The 24643-nt window shown below is 31.3% G+C and overlaps 1 protein-coding gene across 1 annotated transcript in view; it reads left to right on the forward strand.

Annotated features, from left to right (window-relative positions):
* Positions 1-5281: 5281 nt before the first annotated feature.
* The window catches only part of LOC124368936 (acetylcholine receptor subunit alpha-like), a 266468-nt gene continuing 247106 nt past the window's right edge, over positions 5282-24643 (forward strand). The window contains exon 1 of the mRNA XM_046826490.1: positions 5282-5376. The gene's annotated coding sequence lies outside the window, so the exon portion shown is untranslated. The remainder of the gene's footprint in view (positions 5377-24643) is intronic.

The following is a 24643-nucleotide window of genomic DNA, read 5'->3' on the forward strand; positions in this document are numbered from 1 at the left end:
AGGTACTTTTATCTGTAGTTTTTTTTGCACTAGGACACATTATAAAAATCCCCGAAGATAACAAAACACTTTTGACATAAATATGATAGCATTTTGAAGGCTTTAAGCTATATTTTATTACGTTTTCGCTATAAAAAGTCTTAAACAGAAACACTCATATATTGAACCCGAGTTCAACATTTGTTACCTAAAAACCCCAAACAAACAGTGTTTGCCATTCTGTTTCTCACAAAACCATGGAATTTATTCATATGAAATACAAATGAACATAAGCGTTCTTCTATTAACTTTGTACATCGAATCAGTCATTTATTGCAAGAATAACTTATAATGCATATCTAGAGTCAAGACGTGTCTAAATACAATTTTGACATGTATGTCACAGGAATCTCATTCAAACACACAATTACTTCTTACATAATGTTCATGCATAGCAAAATTACCCAATTAATAGCTACATAGTCGGTTTTATAGAGCATCCTACCAGTGATAAGACAGAAACTTATAATATTATAATATGTTTATGAGATATCATATCTAATTGAATACTTTCATTTTGAGTCAATCTTTATCAGCATATAATTTAATAGTTTCGTACAAATTTGTAAGCAGTTTCAAGTTTAAGTGTTATGTAATGAGGAAAATAAATGTAGTCTTTAGCTTATGCCTCTGAAGGTTGATGTAAAGGTAACTGATATAAATCACAGTAAGTCATCAGATAGCAGGCGCTGTCTTCCTAGGTGAGGTTATCTTTATTAGTCATCGTCGTCGGTGGTAAAGGGACATGGATTAATGATGTCAAACTTCCGGAAGGAATCGTTTGCATGAAGTTATGAAACCTTTCGAGTATTTAAGGCAAGACAAACCTCTTACTACCTGGAGACATTATTCACTAAACTCACAAATAATACACCGAATTTGGTTGATGACAGTTTTCTGTAAATATTTCAAACATACAAAAATATTTGGCTTTTAAGAGCATGAGAGATAAGCATAAAATATCAAAGAAATATATTTTTTGTAATAAATGACAGTTACTTCGCAATAGCTGCTGTTATTATTGGTTGAAAGGAAGTAATCTTAGAAATTATAAAAGATACAGCAAAGATTAAATTGATAAATTTGGGATGATAAGGGGAGAACCAAATCTACTGTTTTCGTAGAATTGTACCTCCACTTGCTGCGCTCAATTTTGACAGCTTTGTCCAAAAACAGTTTTTTTGAGCGCACTGAGTGAATGATGCAACCAATAACTAACTTAACCACATAGTTTTGTTGGTTGTTTTATTACACACAGCTTTGTCAAATTAACCTTTGCTGTATCACACATAGCTTTCTAGATCCTTTCAGTCTACATAAAAACCCGGAATGTGTAAATTGGTAATTTAAGTAGTATAAATAATTATAACTCTCGGAATTAATATTATATCATTAAAAACGTTCTATTTTTTATAAATATTCTTAATTATTCATATTTGTTATTTTTATAGTCTACATACGGAATATTTTCAACAGTTTTAGCGCTTATAAATGAAAATGTTTAAAATGTGATATTTATTCTCAACATAATACAAATATTACCTAAAGAAAATTCCTGACAAAACATGACTGCCTGTATTATTTCCTTGGTCGACTATCAGTCTCAGGAAGTATGTAATATTGTGTATTTTTAAAATGATAACATCAGGAAATTAAACCCTGTGTACTCCATGAGGTACACGTTACTGACCTACAGCTTATTTTAATTTTAAAATGAAATGCGCACATTAAAGAATTCCTAAAAATTTGATCAAACCCCTGTAAGATGCATTTAATTCTGCTCGGTAAACGACACCCTAGACTGGCAGACATAGAATTTCGAGTTGAGTCATCACACATATAAGTTAATATCTTATAACGAAATATAAATGTGTATCCCTCCAGAATTTCAGTTATAATACGAGCCATTTCTGCCCGAACAGTGATTCATTTCTAAATACAAATTTGGAAAGAAATTTTTGATAGTTACCCCTCAATTAGAAAAAAATCTGTACCAGAATAGTTTATTTCGTATCCATCCGGAAATTCATTTCTTCTACGAATTTGTATTTTTATTTCAAAGTGAAACTTACAGATTCATTTGATCTTTAGTATTCTCCACAATTAATTATTGAAATATTACAATTTGTTATCATAAACTTCGTTAGTTGTGCATGTGATTCTACCGGCGCATTCTCGTTTGCAGAATACCTATTGTATAACTGAATAGAAATACGATCAGTGCTCAATATTTATTAGATAGTATAAAAATATTCCAGTTTTTATTCATCAAGAACATAAGTTATAGAATATAAAAACACATCAGGTAAAATACAAAATTAGTAGTGTGTTGTTACATAAAACAACATTTTAAATGGTCTGTAAGTTACCTTTCTGGAGTTAGCCTCTCTCACTTCCACAAATTCAGGACTATGTTTGCTAATCCACTTTTGCCAACTATTTCATATGGTTATAATGTTCATACGATGTACCAAACGAAGATTAGAAACAAACCAGCTGTGTAAGTAAGTACCTTAATCACTTGGAAATAACAGTAACATAACATCTCAGTAAAAATCTACTCTAAACACGGTTTATAATAGTTTTTAAGTAATTTTGAATAACAAAAATAAAAGTTGATTTCGTTTTAAGAAACTCTTCTTGGTAAGTACTATTAAACTCCGTGACAAAATTATTGATACCTTATAAAATATTGAAAAGATCCATGATTTTTCAACGAAGTTTAACTTACTTATATTTATTTATTTTTAATTTTTAAGATAGTAACACATTTATATGTATTAGGAGCACTACAAAATTATCAAAGGCATTCTTTTTATTAAATTCCAAATACGTAATAGATTACACTTCTTTAATGAATAAAAAATTATCCTTTAATTGAATTTATGTAGAACCTTCATCATACAAAGTAAACGAATTACATAATTCACCAATCAAGCATAAAATATATGAAGTTATAATTTAAAAAGTATCCTCGTTTACACATGCATCTGACATTACTTCGAAGATTGATGGACGTAACGCTTTTATTCTAGCATTACTCTATTATTGACCAATAAGAAAGCAAGATGAGCGCTGTAAATAATGGTAAACAGATTGATGCGTCTGCATTTATCGTGTTAGTGTTTCAAAAATCCTTCTGACAGTCACAGGTTTTATATTAATAAACTGGGAGGTCTACGTGGCATAACATCTCTTAAGTAGACTTTGTACAGATATCTTTAAGCCTAAGTTGGTAGTAAACTTTTGGCGGATAGAAAAATTGTAATAAGAAAAGTGGCAACTAGTTATGTCAGCGAACCAATGGAAAATTCTATTAATAATACCTCTCCCCAGCAGGCCATCCCTTTTAAGACGACCTGAGGACGTCCATATATAATCTTCATGTGAAAGGATTCCCTTCCAGAGGGACTGCCTCCCTAATTGGTGACTGGTTCACAAAATCTGCTATGCCGGTCCTAGTGAACCATTATCCTTCTAATTAATAGTCCAGGAGGCCATAACTAAAAGCGAATAGTATAAACGAAAACAAAATGTTTCTTTTCACGTTTTTAACCCATTCAACCCACTTCAAAACTAGACTACTGGTTTCTTTCTTTTGGAGAGTTCGACTATCAATTCAATAAAACTTGGTTGTGTGCTTATATTGTAATTTTCTTTCGTCTAATCGATTAGAAGTAGGAAGGCCACTAGGTATTTGCACTTACCTAAGACAACAAAACTTAAAATAGTAATTCAGGCCTTCCTGAATGATTTGAAGGAGTCCAAATTGAGAATTGAAATTGCTAGATCTGGATATCTACTATCATTCTCACTATCGGTTTAGCACCGTCTTTTTTCTGTATCTTCTTTATCTGGTCAGCTGAACCGTGGCAGATATCTCGCTAGTAATTAAACATATTAAACCTATTGGTAATTTTCTAACGAGCATAGTACTAATGAGCTATTGTGTGTGTGTGTATAAAACATTGTATGAGTGTCTAAAATACAGAGGATTCAAATTCAAAGTTACTGTTTTTAAGATCCGAAATACTGTGTTGTAACGTACAAAATAAAGATAATGAACATATAATAACATTAACGACTTATATATAATATTAGTGTTGTATGTTACTAGATAGTAAGATATATTGTTAGGATGTTATACTTTATTTTTGTAATTAATTTTATTCCATATTTTTGTATAAGGTCTTTGTGTAGTTTTTTTAGTGTAAGAAAGGTTTCTGAAAATCCACAAATTAATTTTACAGATGATTTAGCAACTAAAGAACAGCGTATCATAACAAATGTTTAGTCTAAGTTAAGCAATGTAATTTCTACTTAAAAATTTGTTAAACAATGTTCAGACACCAATTTAGCAACGTCAAATCTGTAAGTTTACTTTTCATTCAAGATGATTCTACTATATATCACATAACTTTAATCGCGTTAAATAAAAATAAATTACCTTTAAAATAATGTTCTAAGATGGGTTGTGTTTTCCTTTTATTTACATGAAGGACACAAACATTTCAACATGTTAACTTGTCTGTTTTTAACAAATCATCAAGTTGAAGACGGTTTTTATTTACAATTTTTACTTGGAATTTTGGGAGTAGAGGAAATCTTGTGATACTAATCCAAAGGTGCACTTTTTTGCCCTGCAAAGGTATATTGACTTTGGATTTTACAGTTGAGTTAGTCATGAGGTATACTTGTATTTACCTCGTACATATAAGACATTATAAACCCATTTCTTTAAAAGAGACCAAATTGTTAAACATTAATTCAAAGAACAAAATATAATGATTCATATTTAATACTGTATAAGAGATTCCCAGATATATTTAATTTGTGTAAGACTTATAAATAATTGGAAGGCTAAATTGTTTTTTTTTTTTTTGTTAATACAAACTAGTTGATATTTTGTTTTTAAAAATTGTATATCGTCATTCACTTTATTCCTTGTAGCAAGAGTAATTCACTTTTTACAAGAGCAATAAATTTAAATTTTAGAAGGTGTAGCACAATACACAAGCCTTTGACCATAAACAGAAGAGCTTTCCTGATAATCAAGACAGATTCAATCCAATTAACCGTAACGACTCAATTGAGTGAACATTTGAATTGAACCGAGAAACAAAGGTTTAACAGTCACAGGGTGGACGCGAAAGGTGACGTTTGTTATAGACGGTAAACATGCCCGGTGAGAAACGATTCGGGTGTCTCCGCCGGTTTTCGGGGAGGGTCGTATCTCGGGGAGGTCCAGCCGGCAGCACCTCACCCTCTGCCTCTCGCTCCAGCTTCCAGTGAGTGTTCAATAACCGAGCTGGAGAACGGACTGAACCGGCCTTACAGGTAACTTTTCTACAGTACTGTACCTACACATACGGCACCTAACTCACCTTACTGTGACATTTTCTGTTTAAACGATAAATATCAAATTCGAGTCGTTAAAAAACAGAAAATATATTTTTTGTAAAATAGGATTTTGTGTGGAGGGGATAGGTGGTAAGCACTATTGGTCTAATCAATGGTAAGGCAAGAAGAGCTGGATGGAGTTAAAAAGGCTTTTGGAGTTAAAAACTGAGGTGAAGTGTAAACTAGTTTAAAGGAGCAGAGCACAAAACATATAATAAATAGTTATCGTAATTTATGATAATTTAATCTCCGCAATTACTAGTAATTGATTAAGATCCTCCTTAAATATCTGTTTTTATAAACGTAACACTTAAAAACTAAGTATAATATGAACAAATAATAATCACAAAGATATGTTTGATTACGTAATACTTTGGCTCAATCCTTTTACTCAATGTAAATAATGTGGACGGTAGTTTTAATTCTGATTATTAAAAAAAATAATGGACAAAACATTGCTTGAAGAGGATAGTTTGGAGAAACTTGTATGCGGCTATATTTAAATAAATAACACCAATAGGCAAATTTACCTTTAGAGACAAATGATATTAACTACATATAGGAAAATAAACATGTAAAAATCTTCATGAAAATAATCGTTTTAAAGTTTGTTTTATAGAAAAGGATTTTTGGATCCCATATATGTTTTTACTGAAAATCGCTATAACAGCTCAATACAATCGTATTAAATAAATATCTTCTCTGTAAAATTCAAACTTAGAAAAAAAGGCATTTTTTATTCAATGAATTTAAAAAAACTATTAAATTATGAGAGAACTACAAATTCTTATTGTTTTATTATGATGAAGTAATGCGGGTTTGTAACTACCATTTCTCCCTCAGGTCCTCCTAAAATATAAGGCAGTTTTGTAGCTATATAAAATACCAATATTAATGTATCTAAAACTATTTAATGATACACATAATAGTCCTCACAACTCTATATGAAGTATCAATTCTTTGGTTGACATTCGTTCCAATTATTTAAGAATAAACTTTAGTTATATCCCCATGTTTTTCAACATCAATAATATATAGCCTCAATATTTGTCATATTTCATTATTAGTATACCTAAAACTAAATTACACTCAGTTACTTCTTACGAACTGACTGACGACAAAGATTTTATCCTAGAGAGATTCATGTTAATAACTAATAACATTGCTTACTTTAAATTTAATCCTAGAAATATTTTTTGTTTTGAAATAACCACTTGAATATTTTAAAACGAACATTTTACATTATAAAAACTTACCATTGTGAGTATGAGGTTATATCTAAAAATAATAAGACATCTGATGTTCACAAAATCATAATTAGTTTTGGAACTTTACTTTGTTATTCAGAAGGGAACTAAGTGAAAATGTTAGTAAATACTATTTATTCCATCTTCGATAAAACTTTATTTTATTTAGTTAAATTTATACTAAAATGTAACACTGGTCTGAACTCATGAAATCTTCAAGAACACTAATATTTAGCTTTTAAGAGGATACATAGTTATATTGATAAAAGTATTGTACTATTCGAGTTGAACGATTTATATAAATGTGGTCCATATTCATTGGTGTTCAAATCATGTTTTCGATGATGGATTTGCAAGTTGAAAAGTAGTTTTATCACAGTTTATAAAAACTATTATATCCAGTCCAGTTCTGTATTTTTTCTTCTTCTTATATCCAGCTTTTGTCTTATTCTCCTCATAAATATAAAACATGATTGAACCTTGTTTAGATTATTTAGATTAAATCTAATAATTTTATTACAAAATACAGTTAACATTATTTTCATTTAAATTATTTCAACTTTATTTAAGATTTCAAAAATGTTGTCCCCAATGACTTAAGTGAAAGGTACAAAAATATACATTGAATATTCTGAAGTACATTATTATTTTGAATATTTGCCATGTTACTGCTAAGTTTCATCTAGCGAGATAAGGAGCAGGTTCACATGCTAAAGGGAAAAACTAACATATTGGAATAAATTATTATTAAATTACTGAATTACAAAAATATCATTAATTTTAGAGACGAATTTATTAGTTTACCTGTTCTCGTTTGGATTTTTAAGAACTTCATATTTGAAGTGCAGTAATTTCTTTTCCACACAATCTTAATAAGACACTGTATTTGTAATAATTAAAATTTATATTTAAAAAATGTTTATTGATCCGAATGTTATCACCAGGACAGATCGTAATTTGTCATTTGAAACATCTTTAATGGGTAATTTTGGGTGCTAATAAAATTTAAAAACCAATGTAAATTGTCACTCATCAACGATTAAAATAGAACGGTAACTGGTATACTTGAAATTCAGCTGTAAATGAACTTAAATAGCACAGCTGATATACGTTAACCGGTGTATCGCGGGCGCTGATTCAGTTTTATGGATTAAGTAACTTTTTGGTACAGTATAATTCAATTATTATTACCTCATGGCTCCTCGTCCCACTTATTCTGGCACTTAATCATACAGCAAGTAAAGTTCTATTTTGTACTGCCATTAATCAAGCATGAACGCGAGTCTGATTAAATGTCAATATACGTCATCTCACTTAAATTATCATGCATACTGATTTATTAAAGATATACTATAAGGTAAATTCAATCCTTTTAAATGTTACAGAGTGATCAAATCAATCAAAACAGTCTATTATGTCGGTATTTACTTGAAATTACAAAACGAAGTGATCTGATCTATATGTACATAAATGTGATAGGATGAGCAATATTTTACATTGAGCAAGTAAATGGTCAGTGGCTCGCTCCAGTCTACTGAAAAATTGATACGAAGTTTCGCTTTTTCATTTCGGTTATTTAGATGCAATTTTAGAACCACTGGAACATTATTTTTCAGAAACGAACAGTAATAATAACTATTATTATCCGCGAGGATCAAACATGTGTATCCATATTAATACAAGGTATACCTTTACAATTAAATCAAGAGGTGTGCCCCTTGTTAATTTTTGCCGATTTCGTACTGAGAAAAGATAAACATAAGAGAATATTTATCACAGCGCAATTTTATGTGCATACGACATATTTGGGCATACTTCTCAAAGAATGTTAAACCAGTAAAGGAAGCCCACTCCCCCACCTTTCTAAGTGACACATAATTGGAAAAGAAAATAAAATCGAAAAAATTGTAAAAACTGACATTTGCATTTTATTTTGTTATACTTCCTGGTTTTCTGGGTTCCTGTGTTGGTCAAAATTTCAATTTTACCCAGTAAATATTTTAAAACTTCATTTCGACATAGATTAAAACGTGAAGACTGAGCGGATTCTAGATACGCTAAACAAACACCGAGTATTACGTCCTAATAGGTTGTTCCGATGTGTTTAAGAGATTATAAATTTGTAATGGGGATTTTTTTCTGTATTTTTATCAAATGCTTCCGATGCCGAGCATTTTACCCTTTTTCTTCATATTCAAATATTTTAATAATACACATTAGTTTTATTCTAGTCGTTTCTTCAGTATACACAGTATAAAATACAATAAATCGTGTTATATCTTTATCTCATCTTCTTTAGTTTTTGAATTGATAATTTATTATGTTACAATACCATAAATCATCCGTTGAACATTTATCTGTTATAATATTCATATGATGAGCTAAGATTTATGTAACATAGCAAAAATGTTGGGTTTCCCTTGAGAAAAATTTTTTAAGTTTAAGTTCTTTACATGTTTAAATCTAATAAAGGAACAAAAACACCTTTTTGTACATTAGTGATAATTTGGGGATTCGAAATAGCATTATTTTAGACAGAGGACAATACAAAGGCAAAAGTTAAACAGCTTGCGTGATTCATGACACTATTTCTCGTGGCACTGCAGTCATCGCTTGTTACCCAGGCACTTGATTATTGTTTAGTAAATAGCACTTAGGTCTCAGACCACGCCTCCATACAAACCGTTCATGCCTTGGGCTATGAAACTCCCACAGCAATCAACAAAAGATAACCATGGTCTTTGTTCCTTTATCATGTAATGGTCTCTTGTTCTATGCTAGCAAACATATCCAACCCATGTTTCGAACTTATAACTTGCTCTGAACGTTTCATTCTCTACTACGTTTATCCATTACATGTTAATATTGTTTTGTTCTCAACTTTCAAATTAAAAGAAAATACAAAAAAATAGGAAGTTCAGATTTTGACATTGCGAAAATCTTTTATTTTATTCGTTTAAAGTAAGACGATGATTACAATACAACAGCCCTGGAGAGAATCGTGATTACGCATTTTAAAATTAAATATGGAAATGATTCCAAAAGTATGTTATTTTTACATGATTGTTTTTTCAATAATTAATAATGTAGAGCTACAAAATGAATATCTATATCTAAAATATAAATAAAAGCTAAAAATAACCAGAATCTTAAATACTTTGAAGTTTAAAGATTTAGGATTTTCTTCGTAATTGTTGGATGCGAATTAGTGGTCCCATCAAACCTCGTCAGTGCATAATCTAAATTAGGGCTAAATCTTAAATATTGATAATATGTGTTGCATTTATTTAAAATAATCATTTAGTTTGTAGCAACGTTCAGGAAATTTGCTCGACGTCGTCTGGTGTTCAAGTACAAAATGAATTTAAAAAAATATTTTACTCTTGAATGCTGCAATATTTATAAAACAGAACTCATAAAATCATTAATCGTCGAAGAAAATATCCATTAAATTCCAAACTAGTGACATTCCAATGTATTATTTCTTTTAGTAAACTTAGATATCTTTTGAAAACTTACCATATTCAGGTTATCTTCACCAAATATTATAATTAAAAAAAAACGCTCTCAGAAATTAAAGCCATAAAAGCAAATAAATATTCAACACAAAAACCTAAATGTTATAAACGTAAAGGTTTGCACAGATATGGAAGTATCATCAAAATATAATTAAAGTGAAGAGGTTATTATTAGAAAATGTTTTACTTTGTTATATAATCATGTTATTGTTAAATGACAAAAGAATGGTCCGTGATAAAAAATGTTTTGCTTTCAAGCATATCGCAAAAATGTGTATTTAATTTTGACGATAGGTACATAACTTCTTATGAATGAATACATTGATAAGTTTAATTGCGTAATAGAATAAAATCATAGACAACGCCATTATTATTATATTAGGCAGTTTAATCATATAATATAATATTATTGTCATTAGATATTAAGGACTATACTAATATGCTCAAGAGGTTATTATTAGATGGTTATTAGATATAAATTCACAATAACAAGTGGCAATCATTGGGGTTTTAACTATCCTACATTTTGGTAGTTTAAGAATGGCATTAGGAATACAGGATTCACTAATAACAACGTATCTCTTATCTTCAAACATGGAGATAAACCAGTTTCCCCAGTAACCCCAATTTGATTACTTCGTGGCAGAGCGTTTATCATCGCATTTATACATATGCATTTATCATCAGGTTGGATTGAGCCTACCTACCTGTTATCTACCATAACTTTTGACTTGGACCCTGAATTAATTTTGTAAAACTCAGAACGTGCATCTTTTAGAATTAGTACTAAGAGGAAATACTGATAGGAAAAATTTGCATTTTAACAGATTTTGGTTTTGACGTATAGAATAATTGAAAATAAGAGAACTGAGTAATGTTTATAGAGTGATAATCACTGTACTTACAGCAGTATTTTAAAAATAAAAATTTGCTAATTGAGTAAATTATAAATGTACGTTTTATTGTATAAACACCTAATACTTAAAAACACATTAGTAGCTATTATTTTCAAGCCTTCTCTCAGTAGTGATCAAATGTCCTTTTTAGTTACACATCCAATGGATAAATGCTGGCTTTGTGGAAGCCAAACAAAATACACTGGCTTTGCCATAGATTCTTGTTATATCGACCTCAAAGTGGATTTGGGTGCACATCGACTTCAAACTTATTTACCATCCACAACAGAATAGGGAATACACCACCTTTGCTAAAATCTATATATTGCTAGTCTAGTATCATAATACGAGTACACTACATTTGATACAATCCATTTATCGCTAGTCTTTTATATATAATGGTAATACACCACCTTGACTAAACTCCATGTATCGCTAGTCTTGTATCGTTGTTATCGGGAAACAACGGCTCCATTGGTTTCTCTGATCAGCAGAGTTCGTCGCTGGATTTAGATCTCACCTCCTTCATGAGCAACTAAGGTGGTGATTTCCTTCATTTCCTGTTTCACTAACGTCATTTCATCATTGATGATAAACGGGTTAACCACCAACAGTGCATTTCCATCCTCGAAACAACTCTATGTATGTCTACGTTAATATTTCAAATAATCCGTCCTTTATCAATACATGTATTGTAAGAAATTATTCGCTAATTAACGACTTTTTGCTATATACCTACTCGTACGATTGAAGGAAAGTTATTTTATATATAATAAAAACTTACCTAGAATAACTTGTATAGATTAGGACCAGTTATTACGATTTCTTATATATTAAAAAATTATTATTTTGAGGGGTTGGAGCGTTTTGTTGCAACTTTTCTAAAATGAAATAACAGGAAATATTTTTATGCATTACATTTCAGGTATATACCTTATAGTAATTAAGCTCTTAATTGCATTTTTCCATAACATTTAAGATTTTCATTTTAAACTTAGACATAGGAAATTATATTATTTCCATTATTATTTTCTCAATTTAATAATTATTCCACCATATAAATACAAAAAATCAATAATAAAAAAACTGTAAATTCCAAAATGTCTTATAATCATTGCGGAATTACATTGTGTTGCTTCCAGAATTTCTGATTATTTGTACAGTGTTCTTAATTAATTACGATACACAGTAGTTTGGATTTATTTAAAGAGAATTTAATTTAATTCTGATGGCTGAAATTGAAAATAAAACTAGTCACTTGAAAACACATGGATTTCGGATATACAAAACCAAAAGATACAAAGTTTTTACAATTCTTCATGGTTTTAATATAAAATTCAATGACACAAAAAACTAAATAATGAGTAAAGACAGCTAAAAAAAATTAATATTTATTTGTTTAGTAAAATTCTTCAATATATACTACTTAATATTCATTATAAATCTTAATAGGAAATTTAGGTAATATTTTACTTTATTTAAAACAAGATTGAATATTAAACTTAAAATTGAATGAAAGGGCTGCAATGCCTAAAGATCATTATTAGTTGAAACATATGTATATACATACATACATATATATATATATATATATATATATATATATATATATATATATATATATATACATACATACATATATATATATATGTGTGTGTGTGTGTGTGTGTGTGTGTTTGGTGGACATTTCAACGGCATCGTCTGAAAATCCTTAAGTTAGGTAGAGATAATGCATGGTGGCATTTTGCAGGATTATTACTTTGTTTAATCTCTGACAATGATAAGGGTTGTCCTCGTGCTTTGAGCTTTTATAGTACCCAGTTGTTCAGTTGAATACACAACAGGATTAAACTCTTTCAGCAAGACAACCTAGTTTCACGTTTCTGCATGTCAATAGGAAATGCTGTGGAGTGTGTGAGAGCGATAACTGTGGACGGATACAGCGGATTTAACCGATTTAACTTTTTCCAGTTTAATACACTTACATACTGGCCTGTCACTTTATTATACACTAAAATATGTTTTAGCTAAATCTTACAATCACTATAGCATTTTGATTTAATAAATAATAAATAAATAATGTTTATGTTCAACATTAATCATTATTATTATTAAATAGCAGGTACATAATCCGTAAGCATGCTAGTGGTTAAACTTACATACCACTACATATTAATAAAGGAACCTATACCCCGTTTACTACAAATATATACAGCCATGTTATCAAATTTATTATTTAATTATGACAATCTCAACTAAGTTTGTAATGTTGTCTGTCAGGGCAAATGGAGCAATACAAGACATAGGTGGAATCCTGTACTACCTGCTTTGTAACTAATAGGAATTGAGTCAAGCAAACAACTTTATTAGTGAGATACGATGTAAAGATTGCAGTTAGACAAGGTGGATCAGTGACGAACATCTGGAGGGTATGATTCAAATCAATAATGTACTGCGATGAAGTAAAAGAAAGCTGTGGTGATGGATATGGAACTACCAACGTAACGTTGCATTGACCTCATAATACTGGCAGTATTATAGATGATAGAGGAGACAATAGCTGACAAGAGATTAAGAGATGTCTAGAGAGAAGTCGGCATTCCGGTTGGAACTATATGGACTTCATAAAGGAGAGTTATGGCTGAAGCGCTAACAAGGATAGAGAAGTAGATTAGAGCAACTCATAAAAGGTCCTTTGTTTGAAGAAACAAAAAATCAGTAACACTACGTTTCGAGATCTGCAATCTGATCTCTTCTTCAGGTAAATAAATAACCTAACACATAATTACAATCTAGGTTAAATAAACATGTTGATGTTTTCGCCTGGGACCTGCAGGTGAGGAGATGTGAAACATTTGATGTACAGTGACGAGCTGGAAATAGTGGTAGGTAAGTTATAGGAAGCCTAACAAATGTAGAGAGATGTTTCATGACTGGAACATTGTTGGGACTGTGTGAGACTGAGATTTGCACCAGGTGATTTTGTTCTTGGGTGTCTGCGAACAATTAATTATGTGCGAGTCTTATTATTAAATTTGCGGAATTTAATATACAGTTTTTCATTCAGATCACAGCACAATGTCCATTAAAACTAAGATATAAATATATAATGTTGTAATACATGAGGGTTTGCAAAGTTTACAGAATCACCCCCAATTGTAAGCGCCGGTACAAGGAAGGTCCAATGTAAAAATACAGATGACCCTCATCTGTACGTGACGCATCAGTACTGTGGGTAGAAATCTGTGGTGCGGACCGGACTTTTTCTGTGCTAGTCCCATGCAGCGATTTAGATCATAAACACATCAGAATGAACATTTCCAACGACGCTTGACCTGTTTCTAGTACAACCAATGAGATTTTTTACTCCAATTTGTGACTTGTATTGTACCCCAGAGATCAAACAACAGTCATTGGAGTGACAGTATGATTATTAACCAACATTAATGAAAGCAAAGGCCTCGGATGGAAATATACCGTTACCATGGCTGAAGGACATGAACTGGGATACGAATTGTTCTCACACCCGCCTTATTTGTCTTCATTAGACTTTTGTATCTTACTGAGGAATCACATTTTCCTTGGTGGACGGAGATTCTATTTTGAAGTTGAGGCTGATAACGAAGTTGAATTGTATTTTGCAAACCTAGACGAGTTTCGTTTTCGAGATTGGATAAGGTATTGGACCGCGCGCATCAGCGTACAGTGAGACAGCACTTAAAAGTAGAACTTTTTTATGTTCGGACGTTACTTTCTATTTAATTCCAAGAACTTATCACCCTCCTAACGTTGGTGTACACAATTTATTTGTCCTTGCTTCAAAGCTGATAGTAAATTATTTTACATAGTAACAACGTATATCGTGTAAAGTTTGCCACTAAAGTAGCCTAAATCTATTATATTTATTTTAATCACTAAATCATTTATATGCTCACTAATCGATTATTGATGGTTCGGTAGACGATGGTGTAAGAAGCACAGCTAGTTTCATCTTGCACGTTTAGAAGTTCACATCATTTTCAGGTAATAAGACTCCTATAAAAACGATCTACAGGGTGTTTCCTAAAGGTGTTCCAATATTTTGGTATTTTGTTCTAGACGTGAAAATGAGCAAAAAACTTCTTATGGAGGTATGTCCTAAAACGTTTAGTTTTCCGTCTATATGTCTTTATGTGATTTTAACCAAAAAGGTTCTATCTTTTATACTAGTAAAGATAAAGTTATGAAACTTTGCATTTGTGTTGTTTTGTCTCCATTCCAATTACTTTAGTATAATGTATTGTTGGTTTTAATTAGTTTCTTTTCATTAGCAACAGGAATGGCAAATAATGACATTACAAATTTTACCAACTCAGAATTAAACAACTTTTAATAGCTTAAATAAACAGCTGTTCGATTTTTCGGAATTTAACATCAAAATTTATGATTGGCTGCCATTTTGAAACGGGTAAAGATAATTTGCTCATATTTTTTCTCAAATGTGCATAAAAAAGGCCAACACAACTGCAAAGTATCATAACTTTATCTTTACTGGTATAAAAGATATAACTTTTTTGGTAAAAATTACATACAGACAGATAGACGGGAAACTAAACGTTTTAGGGCATACCTCCATATGAAGTTTTTTGCTCATTTCCACATCTAGAACAAAATACCAAAATATTGGAACACCTTTAGTAAACACCCTGTAAATGTCAAATTAGTTTTTCTTTTTCTATTTCAACCAATATTTGAAGTACCTAAATTAAGTAAAAGTACTTTTTATTGTATATATTTCGTATCACTAGTTGATAGCGTAAATCTTTCATGAAATTTTATTTCTGGCTAATTGTAGGCCTACATATTAGAAAGTGTGAAAAAGGGCTGATATATCATACGATCCTAACACCAATAACATAGATACGTAGTCTATACTAGAACTAAAAAAACAATATAAGCAATAACATTACAACAGCTTAAAATATGATAGTTTGTTTGGTCGCTAAGATGTTCCCAAACAGCCATGAGGCCAATGAAGGTCATTACGAAAGAAACCTTCACTTTCGCTTCCCATCCAATTCACTATTAAAGGCTAACAAAATGTTTAGCAGGGACCATGTTTTAAGGATGTATTTGATTGTGCAACTCTTATAATGTTGAAGGTATGTAACGAAATTAATTATTTTTAGTTACAACTTATGTTAGTTGTATGAGTTTAGTTCATCCTAGAAATTAATATAATTCTCTTGTTTCGAAATCGGTTATAAAATTATTATATCCCACTATCTTAAAGATCGATGGTAATATTTTGACTTTTGATAGCTTTACAATTGACCTTAAAATCAAAATGTTTCAATTTCTCTATTTGGACTCAAGTTAAGCACCATTCTAATGGTTTTAGTATAACAAACGAGTTTTAAAGTTTATAAGGACCATAATTGGAAAGTGTTTCTGGTTAAATTATCCTACAGGAAAATATATTAATTATACAGTTACCTACCAATGGGTCACGTCCCTCTTTTAGGCAGCAAGGATTAATCCATAGTGTAAGAGATTGTACTATACTAATGTTTTTTCTTTCAGTGATAAAAATCTAACTTTCCTACAGTTTGCCTATACTGAATCGTTCTAGCAAAGAATCCACAAGTAAATTCTCCTAATGTTGAGAGCGATGCGCTGTCCACCCCTGCCATGAATAGTGACAGCCCGGTTCACGTGCGGTTAACAGCAGCGATAACTCAGTTGCTTTAGCTTTTATGTTGTTAATAACGTTCTGACCGGTGGTTTTTTTATAATAAGCCTATGGATAAATTTCAAACTCTACCGCAATTCCAGGTTTAAGTGTAGGCAAAGCATCACCTCTAACTCTCGATGACAGACTTGTTAGTTTCAGTCTTGCGATGAAAAGCAAAACACAATAAGTCTGAAAGAATAACAGGATTACGAACATTTAACATCGCTATACGGTACCATATCTCCTCAATCAACTAACAGAATAGATTACAATCATTGAAACGTTCTGTATACCTTTTGTATCATATAACGATGGGAAATGTCAAAAATCCTGTTAACCTTTTAAACTTTCCCTCGTCAGTAACAAACTTTAAAAAAAGAGTAAAGGGTCTACTATTTATGATTTCTGTTAATACCACTGTTCTACTTGATGCTTATCTAGTAGGTCATCTAACATTTTCCAAAGCTGAAGAAAACATTTACATGAATATGAAATGTTTTATTAATAGTTTCCTGGAGATTTTTATCACTACAAGTACAGAGCTTAATCAATACCTATTAAGGGCTATGTTTTACCAGGATCTAGTACGAGGAATCTCGTATAATGAAAAGGTAATGGGAAGATAACCGACATCGAGCAAGTTTAGGGATAATACTTTATGTAATAATAGGCATATCACTATTATAAAAATTATTTTAAGTAGGCTATACATTTTTAACTTTAGTATAGACCTCGGATTCTTCATTGTGAAAGAAATGAAGATATACCATACCTATAAATGAAGATATATCATAATCCCGTTTTATACTCTTTCTTGGTGCCTTTTCTGGATGCCATTTCTGGATACCTAATACTTCACATCATTCTCTCCAGATTTTGCTCGGGAGATTTGGGCTTACAGTTAAGGATTCTCAGCGATGGTTCACTTAGACCATTGACGTATACGAGTCTATTGGTTACGATGCCTAATCAATGTTTAATTAATGGGCGTCATCAATAACAAATGTCTAATCAATGAGGACACTCTGTGATTGATACTGTGAGGTGATACGAACAATGCCGTAGATGACAGGTAGGATTAACTGTTACCAATTAATGCTTAACCTTCATGAGTAACATTAAAACTATTACTTCTTAGAATGAAATTTTTCATCATCATTTGATTAATAATATGTGATTGAATTTTATTGCAATGCATGGGCTCATAATCCAATAATATTAATGAAGATTAAAATAATTTTATATTTTAGTTTACGGGTGTCATAAGATATACGGTTCATAGCTCTGTTATTAATAGGAATGTTACCGGCATAATACGGTTCATGACTCTGCTATCAATAGCAATGTTACCGGCATAATACGCATTTAACATTTTCTATGTATTACAATTGGTTATAATGATCAAGGTAGGTAAATTCAACTCTCGCCCTGCACGCATAGACTGTATACGGAGGAGCAATACAGGCCAGTGTACTAACTCTGCAATACATTGCTGTCAATTGGATGGGAATCATCCATGATTACAACCAAATATCCAGGAATGACACCCAACTACGAGAATGACACCCATAGTTTCATCCATCAAAAGGTGACATTTACAATATTGAAATTATTACTAGGTACAAATACGCCACACCACATATCGCGTAATAGGCTTGAATATGTTGGATGTAACATATCATATCTACAGACTATTCTAAGACGAAAATCTTAGAGAAATGTTAACATCCCCTCCGGAAGACAAAACAGAAACTATGCCAACCTGCTCAGTGAGTCATATCCTTCAAGAACGCTCAATCAAATTCCATGGTTGGACATACACCATTATAGTACTCATTAGTGTCTATTTCAAAGTGAAGTTTCACGCAAAATAAGTACACAGATGAAATATTTCTCGAGATACCCTCCCCCATAATGCATTACCAGTTATGTTCATTACATTAGTTTTGATAGCAGTAATGAAATAATAAAAGTTCCTGTGAGCTAGGGAGGGTACTACAACGCAAGAGTGCGAGATTTAACAATGACTTTCCACACATTTTCGTTTTAATCTGCTATTTTCTCGTTTTCATCATGGTTACCCATAAGACCTATGTAAAAATATTTAACTCGGTTAAATCCCGTGGAATAAAATCCACCCACACCATCTTGATGATGGTGCAGGTGGATTTTGTTCTATTGTTCTTAATTGTTTCTAATGTTTCACGTCTATAGGTCAGATCATTTTCAACATATCGTACAGACAGATATAAATGAACTTTTTTCAGCACCACGAGCGATAGGCTTCGCTAAAGCTCAGCCACCAACATATAACCAATATACTAAATCTATATTAAATCAAATCAAGGAGATGGCTTAAAGAATTAAGTGTGTACCTTACATGCATCATTATAGAACTCGTTCTTATATATGTCAAAGTGAAGTTTCACGCAAAATTTAAAGTAAACAGATGAAACCTACTAAATAACAAATAAAATAAAAAACAGAATTTATTTATTTTTTTAGGATATTTGCCATCGTTACACTCCGTTTTGAGGATTAAAACTATCCCCTTGGTCAAGACAATTTGTACATATACATGTATTGAAAACCTACAACCTTTATTTAGTGGCAGTAAACAGCCACAAAAAAAGAAAGGAAAGATATAAACATATGAGTCCAGAAAGAGGGAAAATAAACCAAGGGTTGTCACTATACAGAATGCAAGTCACGAGCACGAGAACTCCAATGCACAAACATACGTCACACAAGAACAGGCGAAAGTAGGACACTGGTATGTGGGTGCATGTGGGCATTCTTCTACTCTTCTAATGTCATTCTGCCTCTGTATTTATGCCAATTAAATGTATAAATGACTGACTCATTTTAGTTATTGGTTGGCTCAATATTGTTTGTGCAATTGTCATGAGCATTGCCTCAACTATAACACGAAAGTGCTTAGCATTAATATAACCTCAACAAAGTAACACTTTACAATCTGTTCATTACTAAAATTCTTTAACACAGCATAAACAAGCCCATGAACTGCATAGATACAGTAACCCTCGGGTACACTGATTACTACATGGTATGCCGCGTTATGTTTTCATGTGTCAACATGAGTGCAGTGTACATCAATGTCAACATAAGTGTTTCTGTATTGTACAAATAAAAGTCCCTCATCCCTTGCTTTACTACTTCAGCTTATAGAACTTATCTAAGTTGAACAGCTGTAAAACTTTTACGACTCTTCTTTACAATCCTAAATATTTCCGGTGTAGCTTATTTTTTACTACATTCCAGTTGTTTTTCACATTGCAATGGAAACAGTTTTAGTAACAGACTTAGCTCTTTGCTAATTTTTAAGAACAGTAAATTAGTTATTTAAACTGTATTGACACTGTTTATTCCTTCATCTTTAAAGTAAATATCAGTACATTTCATTTAAACATAGGAAGAGAGTTTGAGCTGTTGTTACACCTTTTAATATTCACCCTATCTGGCTTGCTTTCATTTCAGTTTGTATTACTTTTAGATATAATTTTGTCCTTAAAATGTATTTTTATTTTTTTCTTGACTGAATCAAATGATAGTAATAAGATAAAGTATAGTGAAGAAGTAATAAAAAAAAATACTAAATATATATTCCTCTGCGTTTAAATATTGGCTGTGAATCTTCACTCGAACATTCTAGATCATACATCCAGAAAACAATATATCTTCTTTAAAAGCAGATATAAGATTATTCAAAGAAACGCGAAGGTGATATATAGCTAAGATCAATGTATATTTTTGTATCCGTGAAGCATACACAACGTTTCCAATTTACAAGCAGATTTTACTGGGCTTTAGAGGTCAAACAAAGCGGAACTGACCCAAAAGGCATGTCCCGTAGTTTGTTTATTGTACATGTCTAAAATTTATGAAAACCTCACACAAACTTGTGTATAGAAGGCTATCCGTGTAAAAGAAATAAAAGGACCATTCGCTAGTGCGGTAGAGTACTGCGTGGAAATCTACTAGCGTTAAAACAGCTAATTTATCTAACTCCTTTTACATAAAATGTACTATCTTACAGAATTTATACTATTGAATAAGTTTTTAAATCAAGTTCATTGTTGCCGAAAGTTCGTTTTTATGATGGAAGGAATTCGAAGTCAACAGGAGTTTTCAGGACATTATTCAGTGATACAAACATCGAACCGTATGATCTGCGTTCTGATATCTTGCTTTATATTCATAACTCACCTAACATATAACTACAACATAATGCTGTAGATGGAGCTTAATAAATTCAACAGAAAAGAAAAATCTGCTGTCGCACACCACTGCATCAATACTGGACACACTATATCACAGAAAAACTTAAAACTATTAAAACATGTTAACACTCCAAAATATTTAAATGCATGGGAGTCATATTACATAAATCAAACAAATACAGATGATCTACTAAATCAAGAAGATGGACCAATTCAAAATTCAATATTACTTAAACGAAGATTACAAAAATAACATTCAAAATTTATATAGTATAATACCAGTAATAATTTAATTATATTTACACACTACGCCACACAGGACAAATTAATAATAAATCACATATGTTAACTATTATTAATAATCAAATTTACTTTTGTATTTATTTTGTGATGTGTCTGAAGAAGATATCTTGGATATCGAAAGGCCTCACAAAACAATAAAATGTATTAAATACTGGTTTTATGTTTTTAATGTAATTTAACTACAACATAGTTTAAAATAAATTAAACATGCTTTGTTATTCGCATAAGTCAGGAATCACAACAAACATGTTAAGAGTAGACTACCTATAAAACAAACACTAATTATTACACACTGAACTAATAAATATAGGTCACGATAGGTTTGCACAAAATACTCTACCAGCAATAACCAGTCCAGAGGCAAATATTAAATAAAGATCTTCACGGTAGAAACATCATGGCCGAAAATCAGAGACTAGGGATGGACCGATTTTTATTTATTGATCCTAGACGAACTCCTTAAAACTATACTATGACTGCACATTTATTTATTCTTTAGATTTACTTTTTAAATAGTTTTTCTATATTGGTAATACATTTAGTCTAATTTTAACTGATATTTTGCTGAGTGGTGAGACTGCTTGTTTAGAATATGACACAAGCAAACAAATAATGAGACACGTTGATTGTTTTCTTTTTAAAGTTTTCTTTCTAAGGTTTCCGATATTATGTACTCTGCTCGCGTCATACCAATTGATAACCTTCGGGTCAACAATGATGAACAAGTGTTTACTTTACTGTTAATTAATTTTTCATGTTTTGTTCTATACTTTTACCCTAACATCTAAGCGTTTTCTTATTTGCCTTATGTATTTTATGTTACAAATACACCTCATTCTGTAAACACAGTTTGTGTATCTTTGGGCGCCATTTTTGCTTTTTACGAGGCTGTGTTTTAAACGCAGATATAATTTAACTTTAGGGAATAACAACCCAGGCATTCTTAACTATGGGAAATTTTAGCTTGATGAAACTAAAAATCCAGATAACTTGTCATATATTTCGCTGAGAGACTCCATGGATAAACTTTAGTTCGTATTGTAATCATCAGAACTCATTTGATAATGAAGCATATGGTATTGATGGAATGAAATTTAAAAGAAGTATTTAACAGGTATCGTGAAAACTCAGGGCATACGTGAGTACATGGCATGTAGGAGAGGATATACTCGTACAAATTGTATGACTAGAACATTGTGTATACTTCCGAAATAAAATTATTTACTTTCCACAAAATTGGTTCATGTAAAGACGAGTGTATCGAACGGTGAAATTCAGAATGGACCAACCAATCATGATGAGTTCGGTTTGTCGATAATAAAACCCTCACTAAAAGCAATGACTCTGATATTGTTGTCTATATTGACCAGCCTGGTACATATTCACAGAACTGTGGGAGGGGGAGGGGAAGGAGCAAGGGAGGACCAATCAGCTGCTTGTATGGTTAATACAGTTGAGGTCGGGATTGCAGCAATCGGGGAACCCCGTTTCACCAGTGGTTAGGTTGTAGCAGAAACACCCTAATACTGACTTATTGTATAAATCATCCTACGGTTGTTTTAGTGTATTTAACGCCACCAATACATAACTACAGTATACTTTTATCAAATTTTTGCTAATACGACTCACAATGATCATTTATGTCTGTTTAACAAGAATCGAGTTGTTACTTAAAACAATATTTTGTATGATATTTTGTACCAAATTCAGCTGTAATGATAATATTTTACAACTATGCCTATATATAAAATAATAAGAATGTAATAAAGTGTTATTATTGTTGGTTGCACATATTTAACTACTTTTATTTTTGTATAAATAATAAAAAACGCCAAGTTTACACATATTATAAGTTATTATTGGTAAACTCGAGATAATTTTTGTTCATATTGTCAATCAATCATAAATTAATGAAAGAAATAATATTACGTCTTGAATATTCAAATGTTAAATTTGTCTTTCTTACGTTGCTTTTTCATGTTCGGACGTAGGAATACGAATGCCAAGATGTACTTTTCATTCTGCTGGCTGGATACCGTCTTTAGTTATATAAAAACCTTTGTTTTATGTAAACTTTTATGAACTGTATAAAATTAACCTTATTATTTTAAGATTTTTAGTATTAAAAAAAAATCCGAAACCATTACTTTTTTCCTAAAACCAAATAAAAAAGGCAAAATGAGTGATTTTTAATGTTGCATTTAATTTCACTATAAATTTCAATTTCTTTTATTCCGTTTTTTAACACTAATCCATTCATAATGGGATTTAAACCAGCAAAAAGGATATACAGGTATAATAATAATAATAATAATAATGAAATATGGTTATATTCGTGTACACGTTGGCACTTTATTTACCATTAAAGTGGCAATTTGGTCCATATGTTTATTTGATTCCATGTTTAATTCAGAAAATAATTAAAATTAAATCCATGCATGTGTTTCTTTAGCGGTCTTGTATAGTCCGCCAAAGAACTGTACCGTCACATTAGCTGTATAGCTCCGTATGATTGAAATGGATTAACGTTACTAATTAATTCTCTCAATTTCCGATTAACTAGATACCTACATTTTTGGGCAGCCATGCTTCTAGTACCTCCCGAACTTGGAAAGTGTGTAGTCATGGGCGTATTCTAGCCTCTGGAATCTCCTAGAGTCAAATAACTTCCGGCTTTTGTAATATAGAAAATATGTCAGGCATATGGAACATTCCTGTCTTTATTATCTCCTGGCCTATAGTGCTTATAGTCTCTGGTATTACTTGGCCTTTGAAAGCTTACACTCTACAAGTATTTTAAGCCTATAGAATATTTCAGCTTCTTGGAGTTCCTAGCGTATAGAAGCTTTCATTATCTACAGACTCTCAGTCAATGAGAGCTCCTTGGCTTTGGAAGTCTCTCTACCTTTCGCTCTTTCACAGCCATTCGTTCATATCATGCCACGTATTTGTCTCAATCTTAAATATATGTATGCCGCAGTGTATTAATGTACACCGTTGAGATGTTTAAGGCTTGTAGGAATAAAAAACGTTTGCTATTTTACGAGTTAAACTGAAACACTTTAAATGAATGCTCATGCACCTGAAACTGTATCATTCCATTACCACTTTACACATAATTTTAACATCCCAAACATTACCATGTAGTTTTTATTAAGTTTTTAAATGCATGAAAAAAGCGTCTTATAAAAAAATGTTTATGTATTTATTTGAACTCATTTATCTAATCAATAAAATGTTTAATAACACGTTTCGTTTTTTGTATTAATTGCCTTTTATTTTGGAT

The sequence above is a fragment of the Homalodisca vitripennis genome, chromosome X (assembly GCF_021130785.1).
Source record: "Homalodisca vitripennis isolate AUS2020 chromosome X, UT_GWSS_2.1, whole genome shotgun sequence".
Taxonomy (NCBI): Eukaryota; Metazoa; Arthropoda; class Insecta; order Hemiptera; family Cicadellidae; genus Homalodisca; species Homalodisca vitripennis.